At 48.6% G+C, this 15,712-nt stretch overlaps 1 protein-coding gene across 2 annotated transcripts in view; it reads right to left on the minus strand.

The window, feature by feature from the left end:
- TNNI3K (TNNI3 interacting kinase) overlaps positions 1-15,712 on the minus strand; it is a 2,668,544-nt gene that overhangs the window by 1,087,673 nt on the left and 1,565,159 nt on the right. The gene's annotated exons all lie outside the window — the stretch shown is intronic.

Below are 15,712 nucleotides of genomic sequence, written 5' to 3' on the forward strand. Positions count from 1 at the left end.
CGCATCCATGTGAGCATCACCAACAGGACAAAAACCCTGGCCAGGCCAAACAAACCCAGAAGCCCCAGGAAAGCTCAAAGCGGGAGCCCGGAAGAGACGGCCAAAGAGCCAACACCGGGGAGCCAAAGGAAACAGACAGCACCAGACGCTCCCTGGAGAACTCCCATCCAGGCACTAAAAAGGACCAATCCACAATCACTGCATGAGAGAATATAATAAAACATGTGTACATCTAAAGTGCAAGTGTACCACAACGGGCAACCTGGAGCTGAACAACAGACATAAGTCACTAACCAACTCAATGGGACCCACATCACCGACCTTAGGAGGAAAGACTGAGTCGACCCGCCGGGTTCCTAACCTGTGACCATGAGGCCGAACACAGGCCCCAGCAGCCGACGCCCAGTCAACAGAGCCACAGGACCCATCCAGATGAGAACATGAGCATGCAGAGCGGGACGGCCAAAGCCAAAGCAACTCCAGCCAGGACACTACCACTGTGCCAAAAATCCCCGGGGCGAACACCGCAAACACCCTAGAGCACGAGGCAGGGGACAAACCACCCAGAACAGGAACAAAGAAGTCCCAGCAAAGCAGAAGAAAACCCCAGAAAAGCCAAGGAACAGTAGACAGAAGCGAGACAGGAAACCCGCCATCATGGGAACCCACCAAAGCAGCACAGAAAGGGAATCCAAGCTTGCCCCCCCAGGATGGCAAATGCCGCCAACACCGGGAAGGAGGCACCAGACTACCGGCTGCACCAGGAGACAGGGCGGGAAAGGAGTCATCGGGGCAAAAGAAAGGAACCAAAGAAGGGCCAAAGGCCCCGAGACCAACAGGAACTAGAGGACCCGCAAAAGGACAGACAGGGGAAACACCACCAGTCAACAAGACCCAAAACACGTCCCGAGGAAGGCCTCTAACAAGGCAGACAACCTCAACTTGAACAGCCGGGGGCCAAATGAAACCCGAAGAACAGGACCCGCCCAGAGGGACCAGCGAGACCGCCAAAAGCAACACTGCAATAAAAGTCCAGAACGCACACCTCAGTGGAGCGGGCAGCTGAACCCCCGGCCAGACCAAGCATGCACCACCCAAAGGCAGCAGAGCAACCAAAGAGCCACAGCTCCATGGACAGGAGCAAGGGAGCCCAATAACCGACAACTGGTGCGGCCTAGAAGAGGGCAGGACCCAAGGAAATGAGCCAACCAGGGCGAAAGGAGAGGTAACAGAAAGCCCCGACCCCCAGGAGGCGAGGAGAAGCATGGTATTCCTCGCCGCAGCCCAGTGACGGAAGGATCCCGCACAACAGTGGAGAGCAGGCAGGATCCAGAGTTCATAAGATGGAAGGACTGCAGGCCCAAAGCCCAAAGAGCGAGCACGAGCCACCAGAGGCACAAGACCAACCAGTGAGCAAAAGCTCCCAAGTCGGGCCAGCACCCAAGAGAACCCCCCCTCCCACGGAAACCCAGGAAGGGCCAAAGCCGAGACAAGTAGGGCACCAGGAAAACACAGAAAAATGCAGGTAGCTCAGAGGGTTACCGCCCATGATGCAGAAACCCCACCCAGACACGGCACAATCCCATTCAGCCGAACAAAATGACCTGTCACACCCACAGCGTGGGAAAGCGTAACCGACCCCGCCCCAGGAGAACAAGCCCGACAACAGGCCACACACACTCCCGGACCGCAAACTCCATGGAGACCCGGTAAGCTCCAGGACCACACACCGCCGCGCAGCACCGCCGTCATGTCTCGATGGACAGGTGGACGGCGTGACAAGAGCTAGTGTTGGGAAACCCACAATAGGAGCCCCAAAATCTGAAAGCTCGCGCTGAGGACAGAATGCTCCGCAGCCCAGCCGCCACCCGCAGCAGCGCCCCAAGGTGCAGGCAGGCGGAGAAAAACAAAGGGCAGCCTCATTACGCCGTGCAGCTCGGCCGCCGCCCGCAGCAGCGCCTCGAGATGCAGGCAGGTGGAGAAAATCAAAGGGTGCCAGGAAAACGCCGCAGCACAGCCGCCACCCGCCGCAGCACCTGAGGGGCAGGCAGGCAGTGAGAAGAGTAGTACCTCCCACAATGCAGCAAGCCGGCAGAAAGTGAGTGGCAGTCCTGGGCAGCAGCTGCGAAGCACAGCCACCAACCACCGCAGCGACACGCGGGGAAGGCTGGCGTGTGGTGTGATTGAAAGGGAATAGGAGCAGCCAAAAGTGGATACACAAACGCTGCGCAGTACAGCCGCCAAAGTGCCACAACGGGTAGGTGGGCGGAAACAATCGGGCACAGAGCAGGACTGGCCAGAGAGAGCCAAGCGAGCAGAGGCGCGACAGAGCGCCAACCCCCACCTTCCGTGCCCGGCCGTCCCCCCCTGTTAGCCCATGTCTCACTGCAGCAGAGCCTAGCCAGCCCAAACACACCAGGGGAAGGAAGGGGGAGAAAAAAGTCCAAGATCCCCTGGTCCGCTAGAGCAGGACCTACAATCCCAGACCCACGTACCTGCTATGGCATCAGGAGAGCAAATGCGTGCAGAACTAAAAAAACAGGCTGATGTGTTGGGTCGGCCCTCCTCTTATAGAGGTGAAGGGTGTAATGGGTCGGCCATATTGGGAAGGGATGAAAGGCATGGGAGGCTGACTTTTTGCTTTGGAGGGTTCTGGTGTGGAGCTGAAGCTCACTTTGTAAGTCATGTGGCGAGGAAGACTAACGAGGAGGTAATACATGTGCATGAGTGTTGGGATATATGTGTGACTCTGGATAGCACGACTGTGGACCCCTTTTCAGAAGCCCGGTACCCTAAAAAGCAATTTGGAGGTGAGGACTGCAACCACCCAGGCAGGAGATGTGGATTACTGACATTTCTGAGAGTTAGGGAGGGAACACACACACACACACACACACACACACACACTGGAGGAACGGAAGCATCAAAGATCTCTTTGATTCAAGTAACTGGTTAGTGGGGCTCATTGTTACGTGCAATCTTGGGTCTGATAAGGTTGATGCTGCAGTGCCAGGTAATCATAATAGAAGGGAGGTCTTAGGCATTTGCAGCTTTGTGAGCCATATTTCAGTGGAGGCTCTACTTACTCCTTTGGTCTATGTTGTGGGTCAGTCAGAACTGCAAACACTCTTCCTGTGGTAGGCTGTCTCTTTGACAAAGGACAGAGCCAAGGAGAGGGAACTTCAAAGAAGTCAACACCCACAACACAAATTTCAAAGGATCAGGAATTAAATCACATCTGTATCAGGATATGAACCATAAAGGGGGAGCATGAGTCCCACAATAGGTCCAACGGCACTATGCCCTATTGTGGAATGAAGATCACCAAAAGTTCTTGCTTCTATAACCAGGACTAGGAACCAAGGTCTGCTAACTGGGGCGTGGCCATGCAGGCAGCAAAGATGGCCTCTTGTCGCTGAAGCTCCGACGGCCGGCCAGCAAACCTGACATTATCCTGGTGTGACCGCAGGCAGTCTTCCCGGAGAGGCCGGTGCTAATGAGCTCAAATCATCCAGAGTGCAGCAGTCTAACTCCGAGACTCAGTGGAGCCCCAGAACACAAGTTGCGGCGCCTGGAGGTGGGGAGACGGAGCATTTGATGGCAGAGTCATGGGCCTGCAGACTACGCTAGGACCGGAGAGAACGAAGTATGGGCCCGGAGGCTGAGCTGAGCCGGTGGCCTGCCGCCGGGCCGTGAGAGCTGTGCCCGCAGCTGCGAGATCCTGCCCACCCATTGTAAATTGGTTCACCTGAGGATCCTGAACATTCACGGCCACCATTTTCTAGAGGCCGCGGCGGGGACAAGGCTCACGGCGAGCTAGGTGAGTGCCCATCCGGACGTGAGTGGGTGTGTGGATGGGGGGTGAGCTGCTGTCTGACATCCCACTGCACAGGCAGCCACCTGGCGGCGAGGTGCCTTTTCCCTCGGTGTCGGCCTTGGTAGTGTGGCCTACATTATGCACACACGTTAAGAAATCCCTACCATGGTGCACCTTCGATAGTGGGCTGTCATTTAACTACTGGACCTGCTGGCTGCGACCACTCGGCTGCCTATCCCCACCACGTACGGCAATAATAACTGAACAGAGGCCCCATAATTTGCGCAGACCTCTGGTCAAATCACCAGCCTGTTGGGCGGCGAGGGCACTGGACTTGTCCACATTGCACTTCGGCTTTCCCCTCCGGGTGGATGCTGGATTCGAGGTGCTGGGAGTGCGGGCTACAACACTCCTGTTACCTTGCCCCACTTATCAACCTTTACAGAACCCCACCTTCGTGCTTACTGCGCATTGGATAACACTCCTCGGGCGGTCCATGGTTTGCGCTGCTTCTGCTTTGCTCCCCCACTTCGCAATACACAGTGTGGGCTGCTGCATTGGTTTGTGCCAACATCATTATAGTCCCTGTTGCGCTCTACTTCTCCTCGGCCACAATTACGGCACGTCTCCGAGGCATGGGCCGTAAAGACTCCAAGCAGAAGACCCTGCCATTTGAGATACTCGCAGAAAAGGCACCTGAAGATAACTCCGACATGGCGGACGGTGTGCAGGGTGAGAGCCAGGCACCTGACCATTCCGCACTCACTGCATCTATCCTCCAAGAGATGAGAGCAGGCTTTAAGTCTCTGGAGGGGAGATTTGACGCCCTTGACAAAAACATGGCATATATGGGGGCTAAACTACAGGTGCATGACAGACGCCTGGATGTACGTCATTACAACGCATGCTTTTACATCGCATGCTTTTACAACGCGAGTTTTACAACGCATACCATTACAACGCATAGTGCTTTGGGGCGCTGGATAGTGATTTATTTAATTTACTATTCCAACTCCAGTCCCCGTGGATAGTAGGGAAGGTGTTGGATAGTAAATTAAATATATTCCCTATCCTAGAGCGCCCCCCAGCGCAATGTGTTGTAATGGTTTGCATTGTAAAAGCTGCGATGTAAAAGCACTGCGTGGTAAAAGTTGCGTTGTAAGTGATGTTCCCCCAGACGCCTGGATGTGGCGGAGGCTCGGATATCAGATGTGGAAGACAGCACTGTACAGTCCCTAAAACGTTTAGACAGCGTCAAGCGCATCCTCAAGGAGTTAGCAATCAAGAATGTGGACTTGGAGGCGGGCAACAACATTCGCCTCGTAGGGGTGCCAGAATCCACATCCACAGGCCGCATGGATACGTTTGCATTCTGCTGCCCACATTGTGTGATCCTGTGCACATCCTGCTGATCTGGTGTTGTTGTGTTTGTTCACGTTGGAGTACTGATGTGGCAACATCTACAATTCAAAGATTTCATCCTGCACCTCACACATCGCGCTTGCCTCAACTTTCACCTTCAGTGTCCCTGACTTTGGAGACGCAAACCTGCTCTATACATAGTGAGGCTTCACCCTTTTAGTCTAATGACACCTTGGACACATTTCATCTCATTTTCATCAAAATATGCCTCCAACTGGTTGTCAAGGTGTACAACAATGCTGATAGGTGATGGGTTAATTTATTTGGAATCTGAAGGAAATCCTGGGCCCGATTCTCAGAACTAACTTAAGACAAAATCCTAAACTTACTACTTTTGGTATTCACAGAAGTTAGGATTTTGTCTTAAGTTTGTCTTAAGACAGACTTAAGACAAAATCCTAACTTAAGTCTGTCTTAAGTCTGTCTTAAGACAAACTTAAGACAAAATCCTAACTTCTGTGAATACCAAAAGTAATACGTTTAGGATTTTGTCTTGAGTTAGTTCTGTGAATCTGGCCCGTTGTGTGCACTTTACTTCCTCTTCGCTTGGTAGTTTTGCCATTAAGCACCCCTGTCTACATTGCGTCAGTTTGTACAGTATGAGACATTGCTGGCGAGTATGACATTTTCAATTGCATCTTTCTCTCACCTCAGACACGGAGTCATTGACCGTTTAACCGTCGCTCTGTGTCAGTTTACATGCGTGCTTAACTCTCCTCAGATTGGATGCGCGCGCCTCCCTTCAGGATCCACTGTGACGTCAGACATTCTCCGTGGCAGTACTGGCATAGTTGCACAATTTGGTTCTTGTACGGTCTTTGAGCCATTCGGTGCTACGTGCCGTGCGTGACGCCATCTATGGAATTGGGCATCTACACCGAAGCGGCTCGTCTTTTAATTGTCTTGTGCATCTCATTTGCAGCTGCTGTTTCTGGTGGCTCCTTCCCGGAATTCCGTGAACATCAGTACTATATGTGGATTGGAATGGGTGGCGGTCCCATTTCCTCACAACACAGTGCTGTTTGCCATACTGTGAAGGGGACTTTATAACACAACAGTGACTAGGTAGGCACGTTCTCGTTTTTGATGACTTCCGTACATAGGTCTGTTCTCTACACACTGGTGCTGACCTATGGGACAGTATAGGAGTTTCTGTTCATGACTCTTGTGCCCCTATGGTTCTTGCATTACGCACTCTTCAACCATCAAAGATTGCAGTGTGTCATCAACTCCGATGTGCAACTCTGTTGTACTGGACAACATTTGTGACTGTATTGTTCACTACAGTTGCTTGGCTTACAATTCTCTTTTTTATACCATAGGTGTCCTTACATGAGGAACACCTATATCTATGTTGGGTCTTTACATTTTTCTCCTTTCACACTCCCTTACGTTAGGGATGGTAAGGGGCGCATTCCTTCTTTTTCTTGACCCTCTTCCTGCTCTAGTTCTCCATCTGCAAGATTTAAGTGGATCCTGTGAGCTGCCAGTCCACATTGGTTACTGTTTCGTAGCCCTGCTATTTTACGAACACTGGGATGTGACGGGACTATTCCACACGCACACCTTTTACTCTTAACTTACAGTTAATTATGCAAATGTTTTTTTTGTGATTTGTAATTGTGGCTTTTTATAGCAGTGGCTTACTCACATTTCTTATGCCATACACACTATTTATTCATTGTGCATCCACTATGGATTCATTACATCTTACGTTTCCCTACATTGGGATGACAATGGGTCTCTGCCCCATTAGCTCATGCACAAATTTGCCTACTTGCTATGTGTTCATCACACTTTACGTTTCCCTACACAGGGATGGGAATGGCTACTGGCCCCATTTGCCTAGTTACACCTGCCTACATGGGCTACACACGGTCTTCACCGTTCACAGTTTCATGGGTTTCAGTCCCATCTACGTTCACATCCCTACCCTCACACTTAGAGGTTTTTGTCCCATTCTTATTCTATATGTCACCTTTGCACATGGATTGTCCTTTCTCAGGCTTTCACATTATCGGTCACAGCCCCATTCTCAGTGCTCTTCACACTCTTGCATAGGAGTAGAGGACCGTCATGGGTTTCATTCCCATTGGCTGATATTTTCTTTCTACATTAGTTATTTTGCTGTTTTGTATAAAGCAATGCTACTCTTTTATTGTATTGTTATTGCCTAATTGAAAATGGGGACAAATATTAGTTATACTGTATGTATCTACTTTGCCTCTTCTCTGTTTTCTCTTATGTTCAGCTTTCCTCGTAATGTTATACATAATTTTCATCCTTGGTTTCTGGATCTACATTGCTTGTTGTCGTCCTTTGTCTCTAGCCTTCCCTCATTCGTATTTTCATTCTTTCTCTTCCGTGTTCAGGAGGAGATCCGTTACTCCTTCTTCTCAGTGTCTGTGTGTAGGCTGGTGCCCGGTTTGCATAGTTCCTTGTTCTGCCTTCCCTTCCTGCCTGCCTGGCCAGTGGGTGCATTCAGGGGTTAGTCTTTGGTGCAGCTGTGTCCCTTTCCGCCCTTGTTGTTTCCATCTTCTGGTTATTTGTTTTCTCCTCTCACCTTTTCTATGTCCGTGAGTCTGGGTTATCTCCATCGTTTTTCCCTCAACCCTTTGCTTCCTCATTTTCTTCACCTGTCTCTTCACGCTGCTTTGCTTACTCCTTTCCTTGACATTGTTTCTGTTCCTCTACTGTTCTTCCTTGTTATCTCTTCCTTGGTTCTTTCTTGCTATATGTTATTCACATATTGGATTTGTGCTTCTGTTAGAACGAAAGGGGATATGTAGTACCCTGCATTTGTTTAGGTTATGTAGTTAACTCCTTCTATTCTGGAGATATTTATATCCCTGCATTGTTAATATTATCCAATGTACACTCCCTGCTCAGCCAGTGTGTTTGTGCTGAGTGCTGCTTAGATTGTTGGTGATTGATGATGCACCTCGGAATGTTGGGAGCTGGGGAGCATTTAGGTGACAGTTGGACATGGGCTGAGCAGCAGACAGGCTGCTCCTGGTGGGATTCTGATCTACAACATATCTACTTGATTTTCAGAACTTTACTACTTGTTATCTTCATGAATAAAACATCCTGAATTACAACCTTCCGTGCGGACCTTCATCACTAAAAACTTGTTGTCGGATCTGTTCAGAAAAGACTCCTTCACCCCGGGTTTGTGGTTCAGTGTGCCCATTGCTCCTTAGGACCACGGCCGAATCCAGAATGCCCCCCAGGCCTATTATTGCACGGATCATGAACGCACCTCGCTGCGTCTCACAAGAAAGCGTGGGGGCACCATCTGGCAGGGCTCTAAGCTCTCTCTATGCCCGGATTTCATGGTCATGGTACAGGACGCAAGACATAAATACACTGGGGTCAAAGCCACCCTCAGAAATCTTGGCATGTTATATACCGCTAGACTGAGGGCAGACGTGGGCAGCCAGGCGTGCATTTTTGACAAACCCACTGAAGTGCAGGAGTTTTGTCGTACCTACAAACTAAACAGCACGAGGGCTGGGTTGGGAGGTGGAGGCCCCTCACCCCCGCATAGTGGATCAGACGCAAGTGTTGAACTCTTCTCTAGCTGGGGCACTGGCTGAATGTATGGATATCACACTACTAAGGCATCATATTAGTCACACTAGGTTAATGGTATTCATTCATCTGTATTGTTGCATATTGCTGGCTGAGTGACGTGGCGTTGCCACCCCTTACAGTGTATGCATTTGGATTTGTTCTTGTTACACTGTATGTACCGTTATATGGTATTCCATTTTTGTGCAAAGTTGATCGGTACTTACTACGAAATTTTTACGTATGGTTTTGCTTCGCTTTGATGGTTGTGGGGCTGGGTGACAGGTGTAGAGGGTTCTTGTACATGATTGCACTCCTTTTCTTTGTACACAGTGTCTGTCACTGTCATGGATTTTATATATGGACAACTACTTAAAAATTTGCTAGGCTTGAACTGTACACCCTATGACCCGACTAGGTAACACTGATGGTCCCTCTGGCTAATCCTTGATGTCCCGGAATATCAGGAGCCTTAATGACAATCGCAAGAGAAGACAGGTGATCCACTATTTGATTAGGCATAACATAGACATTGCTTACTTGCAGGAAATGCACCTCCCACAATCGAACTCAGCTAGATTTGAGGCTAGCTGGGGGGCGCATAGGTATTTTCCCAACTACAGTAGCTACACAAAAGGTATCGCCATTCTTAGCCACAAAAGAGTTCCCTTCAGGTGCAGGTCGGTGGTAGGGGACGGTGAAGGCAGGTACATTATAGTTACAGGCTCACTCATGGGACACAACACGGCCCTGGTATGTTTTTACAGCCCAAACACGGACTCCCCCGAGTTCTTCCACTCCCTGCATGACAAGCTGGCGCGGTTGGAGCTGTGCTTCCTTCTGGTGGGGGACAACTTCAACCTACTCCTGAACCCCGACTTAGACAGCACCTCCACATCACCAGATTCCAAGCCTAGATTGCGACGTGCGCTGAAAGATCTTTGTGAGCATCTCTCGCCTGCTAGACATTTGGCACCAGCACAAGCATACTTCCACAAGCTACACATATTATTTAGGCCAATACAATACATGGACTAGGATAAACTTCTGGCGGATTTCGCCTGGCATCGCTGGCTGGACCCGGTCGCCAGTGACTCTACCAAGAACCTACTCGGACCACTCAACAGTACAGCTTAACCGGAAAGTCCCACATCCTGAGGAATTTTCGCAACAATGGTATTTCCTGAGCCGGGCCCTCTACAATGATCTTTTTAACACGGAGGTACGCAAAGCCATTGAAGACCACTTTTCAATAAATATGGGGTCGGTTGACACATGGACAGCCCTATAGGAGGGTTTCAAAGCTTTTATCAGAGGGGTCTGCATCCCCAAGCATACAGGAGTACTTAGAGATTTGCGTAACACACTTACACGGGTAGAGTGCGAATCTGCAGACATGGATTCTGTAACACCTCCATCCCCGGACCAAGACGCGGATGGTCGCCGCATGGCCCTTTTGGTTGAATACTGAGACACTGCTGACCGTGAAATCTTATATCTAGGCAAATATATGACTGCCTGGCAGTATGGAGAGGGCGAGCACTCAGGCAGGGTGCTCGCTCAGATGCTCCGGCCCCCATACATTAGAGCATACATCACTGAGCTGCGCTCCTCAGCCAATCAATTACTAACCTCCACATCGGAGATCTGTGCCAAATTTATGGACTATTACGTGGCGCTTTACACCACTAGGGAAGAAATTGACCTCTCTGCTCAGGAAGACTATCTGTCTGAGATTCCACTGGTATATCTCAAAAAACACATGCGAGATTTTTTAGCTGAATCCATCTCCATGGCGGACGTTCTTGGCGCCATGGACACTCTCCGTTGCTCCTCAGCCCTTGGACTCAATGGTTTTACAGGGGACTTTTACAAGGCATACAAAGACCTTCTAGCCCCGCAACTGATAGAGGTCTATGCAGAGACCCTTGAGAAACAGACACTACCTCCCACGCTTCGTGAAGCGGTCATCATTCTCATTCCAAAGTTGGGCAAAGACCCTTCCTTATGTGGCTCTTACAGACCTCTTTCCCTCTTAAGCTTAGACTATAAAATTTTAGCAAAAATCATAGCCAATCGCCTTTCCCAGGTAATGGAGTTCTTCATTGCACCGGCTCAATCTGGTCTTGTTCCCAGCTGCTCCACTTCACTAAATCTTCTAACACTCTTCTCTGTTATCCACAGAATAAATTCAGAGGTTCCTGCTGCTGCAATCCTACTAGACGTGGAAAAAGACTTTGACTCATTCGAATGGCTCTTTTTTAATTCAGTTATGTGCCGCATGGGCATGCCAGTGGGTTTCATCGCTACCACTGCGTTGCTATACAGCAAACCCACGGCGAGGCTTTGCTTAAACAACACACTATCCCATTCATTTTCTCTATCACGGGGCACGCAACAGGACTGTCCCTTGTCCCATTATTATTCATTCTGGCTATGGACCCATTCATCCGCCATTTCCAGGAAAAACATTTACACAGAGGATTGCAATTCAACACTGGCCCCCTTCTAGTCTCGCTTTATGCAGATGACACTATTCCATATGTCAGGAATCCACGGGTCAATTTAAATCCACTCACCAGAGAAATCCTTAGATTCTGTCACATCCTCAGTTCTCAGTATCAACTGGCACAAGTCGGTGAGCTTTCCTTTGACCGTAAGTACTGTTCCATGGGACTGTGAGTTCCTGCTTGATTGGTGCACTGACTCGGTCTAATATATAGGCATCCACATACACTGGGACTCTGCTGAGATCATCCGTTTAAACTACAGACAGGCAGTCTGTGTCCTAGAAGCGCAAGTGGACAGGTGTTGCGATTCCTACTGTCCTTAGCCAGCAGAGTAGCAATACTCAAATTTATTGTGCTTCCCAAATTACTATATCTTTGTAATAACATTCCCATACCCCTCATGAATAGTTTTTTTTCAACGCTGCGCACACATCTTGTACAATTGGTGTGGGGTGGTAAGCGAGCACGCGTCCGGCGGCAGGTGCTCACCCTCCCATATGAGAGGGGGGGATATGGTGTCCTAGACCTCCAATTGTACTATTTGGTTGCCCAATGCTGCTATGCTTATGCATGGTTCCATACCGACGCCCGGATCCCTTTTTTTCGCCTAGAGGCGGATTTTGTGCTACCAGAATGGCTGTCTGCAGTCTTACCCAAGGGCATTCCCAGAGATCCAAAGGACATACAGCATGTCGCCACTACATGTTGGGCCTGGAGCAGACTAAAATGCCTCGTCGGTGCCACAACACTATATTCCCCTGCCCTCCCCCTCCCTAACGCACCATGGCTGCCAATCACGGGTGAAAAACTGGTGCAGTGCACCGTAGCTAAATACAACATTGCCAAAATAGGGGATTTGTACCCAGAGGGACATGTCTATTCAGATACGGATGACACCCGCTTTCACAAGATCTTCTTCATGGACAGTTTCGTCCTACGCCGGATTCGATTGGCTCTTCGCGCCACGCTGCCCACTTACCCCATTGAACCTGACCCCTCTGCACCACTTCCATTGCTGAAAGAAAGCTAGACAGGGGCACATCATGTCTCTAAATTGTTTAAAACTTGTCCGCGCACACAACCAATAGAAGACGCCGTGGTCCGCAGAACATGGGAGCAGGACTTGTGCCACCCCATCACTGACGAGCAGTGGACAAAATGCTGCGAAGTGACGAAAGACGTCTCTCTCAACAGTAGGCACAAACTGCTCCATTTTAAATTTCTCCGCCGTATACATTCTACCCCCTCCATGGCACACAGACTTGATCCAGCCAAACCTCAAAATTGTCTGAAATGCACAGCCCCACATGCTGATTTTGCTCACCTCACTTGGACATGTTCTAAACTGCAGGTTTACTGGGAGCAAGTAGATAGCACTCTTGGATCCAGGATTGGCCTGACCCTTATCCCTATGCCAGAGGTGACGCTGTTAGGCTACACTGTTAACTTCCCCCAAAGAATAAGACGATATACGGCCCTCGGACTCCTGCTGGCTAAATGAGAGATTGCTTTATTATGGGGCCGTAGGTCGACACCCACATTGCAGAGTTGGATATGCAGCCTGGCCTATTGTAACACTAATTGTGAGGTATATGCCAGCACTCTAACTAGCTCATCCCACCCAAAAGATACATAGGGCCCTTTTAGATCATACATTGAGAGCCTATGGCACACCACACCCATCCAGTTGGAAAAAGGATTAGTCCCTGAGTGAGTGGGTTGATGAGATCTTCCCAACGGGTCTTGGTTGTATGCATGATGGTTTTTTGCATAGGTAGGAACAGTTTACATGTCGCCCAAAAACAGACGTGGGGGATTGTTAGAGACACAGAACTGCTGGGATTCTTGATTGGTAATTGTGAGACCCACTGAGGTATACATATGGGTCTGTAAACACAATGATGGCAATGATTACTTTTGTGTTTCTCACTGTCTTATAGGCCATATAAAGCTATAACCTGTTGCCACACATGATCTCTCATGATACTATCTGTGACAAGTGTACCTTCATTGCTATACATGCAGGTATGGGATCAAAATGGAAAGTAAAGTTTTCTACAAAAAAAAGGTCTGCTAACCACCCTACTGGGTAAATGGCCATCACCCAGGCTGCCAAGACCACTTGCCCTGAATCTGGAGCTGATTTGCCAAGACCAGTGGATGCTGTAAGGAGGAAGGGAACACCTGGAGGAAGCGAGGCACGGTGGGCATCCTGTTGTGTGGATCCCATGTGAGCAAAGTGTGAGATGTTTGCTCCAGTCAGTACTATTGCTTGAGTGCAGCCCATCCACCTCTCTCATGGAGATGGTGACTGCTGTACAGCTGGTGGGGGCCTCCCTAAAGTTAGTGCTGTCGCCCTTGCTGTCTTAGTCAATCATCTCCAAATACAAGGTGGGGGAAACTTAGTGCTGTGACCCTTGATGTGTAAAGTTGGTGACCCCCTTACATTAGGCACAGGCTACCTTGAAGGCAGGGCCATCACCCTAGAATGTTCTGTCAGGAGGATCCCATCTAGGAGATCAACCATGAGGGACCTGCTCTAAAAGACCACTGCTGTGGTATTACGCCCCGAGAGCAAACGGAGCCACAGAAAAAAACTCCAACACTGAAGCAGGCTGTGCAGAAACTGTAGCACCCCTAACATGTCATCAGTAAAATACTGCAAGAGACTATGGTCATTCAGCACCAAGTGACCATATCCTGTGAAGGTAATATACAAGAAAATGATACCTAGGAACTAATTAACACAATCTATTTTCAAAGGACGTGAGAAGTAAATTGTCCCTTCCTCTGTGAAGTTTATCACATCCACAAAATAAATTCTAACTCATTTCTAAACCTCCAAAACCCAACCAAAAAACAGAACACAAATTTCTAACTGATTTTTTATTTTTACATTAATTAGAAAGAGTTAGCTACGGGTTTTTTGATTTTCAAACCCATATTTAAATACAAAAACAAACAAACACATATATGTACATCACTTTTCACACATATATATACACAATATACATACATTAATACATTAACGTTTTTATATCTTTTTCATATATTGCAGCCCAAATTTTTTTTTTAAAAAGAAGGATGCTTTATATAAAGCCAAGCATTCCTATAAAGCAAGATCTACCAAAACTGAAAAAGGAGCAAAGGCGGTCTATATTATTTTAACCTCTCTAATTATTATACTCCTTATTGATTTTATTTACACAAAGTATGTTTTTTTGGCTGGTGTCTTCTTATAAATGTCGACGCGTTTCAGCCCATTGAATACGGGCCTCATCAGGACAAGGGCTAATAGAAATCCGTCGGTGTCTATGTTCTCCAACTCTCATATACTGTGAAGCTGCGCCTGTTCCTTCTGCACTCACTGGTTGATATTGAGCCAGGTAAGACTGTTCTAGGCCAACACGCCTACTGGGGACTTTCATAAACAAAGCCCCTCATTTACAAGAACTGATGCATTGCTGCAATGCGTCAGTTTTAAACGCCATGGATATGCCGGATTTATGGAGTAGCACATCATGGGGTAAGGATCAGGGAGCGTAAAGAAACAAATTACGCTGTTAAAGCAACTGAGGATAGTTAGCGGCATGGAATGTGACACTAACCACTCTTGCAGCACTTATCTGTGCATCACACATCAATTAACATATAAAAATGACAGTTTTGTAAGAAAAACATTGACACATTTCACAAAAGCCAGCCATGGAGAAGGGAGAACAGAGCAGTAGCCAGGACAACAACCCCAATAACCCTAGCACCAGCCAGGATATCCAGAAAGACTCCCAGTTGAAGAGGAAGATGAAGTGCAAATTCAGTGAGGAGGAGAATGAAATCTAGATCACAGAGGTGACAACTATCTGCTATTTGTCACTTCAAAATTGACATTAGGAAAGAAAGAGGACATTTGACAGTCCACAGTGGCCACGATCAACAGCGTGGGACAAGCCAAGAGTACAAACACTGACTGCAAAAAACACTACCATGACTATAAGAGCAGGATGAAGGAGAAACTGGCCAACAACCTGAAGGCAGTCATGCAGACCAGAGGTAGAAGCTCAGCGGCACAGGAGGAGCTGGATGCCTTGGAGGAGCCGGTAACAGCTGTCATTCCAGAGGAGTTGGTGGCAGGAGTTCTGGGACAAGACAGTGCAGCCCAAGATGAACAACTAGACCTACAGGGCAACTTGCTACAAAGGGCAATTGGGGCAAAAAGGTCATGCTGTGCAACACAGTGAGCTAGGTACCAGCTCTCCACTGTACTGTGTGCAGGGCAAATAGCTGAAATCTGGGTCATGTACCATTAAACTTCAAATAAGTGTAAGTCAGACTGCCCAGTAGCAACACAATGAAAAAACCCCAACCACAACGTGAGCTGGGTGCTGCACCT

The sequence above is a fragment of the Lissotriton helveticus genome, chromosome 1_2 (genome assembly GCF_964261635.1).
Source record: "Lissotriton helveticus chromosome 1_2, aLisHel1.1, whole genome shotgun sequence".
Classification (NCBI taxonomy): domain Eukaryota; kingdom Metazoa; phylum Chordata; class Amphibia; order Caudata; family Salamandridae; genus Lissotriton; species Lissotriton helveticus.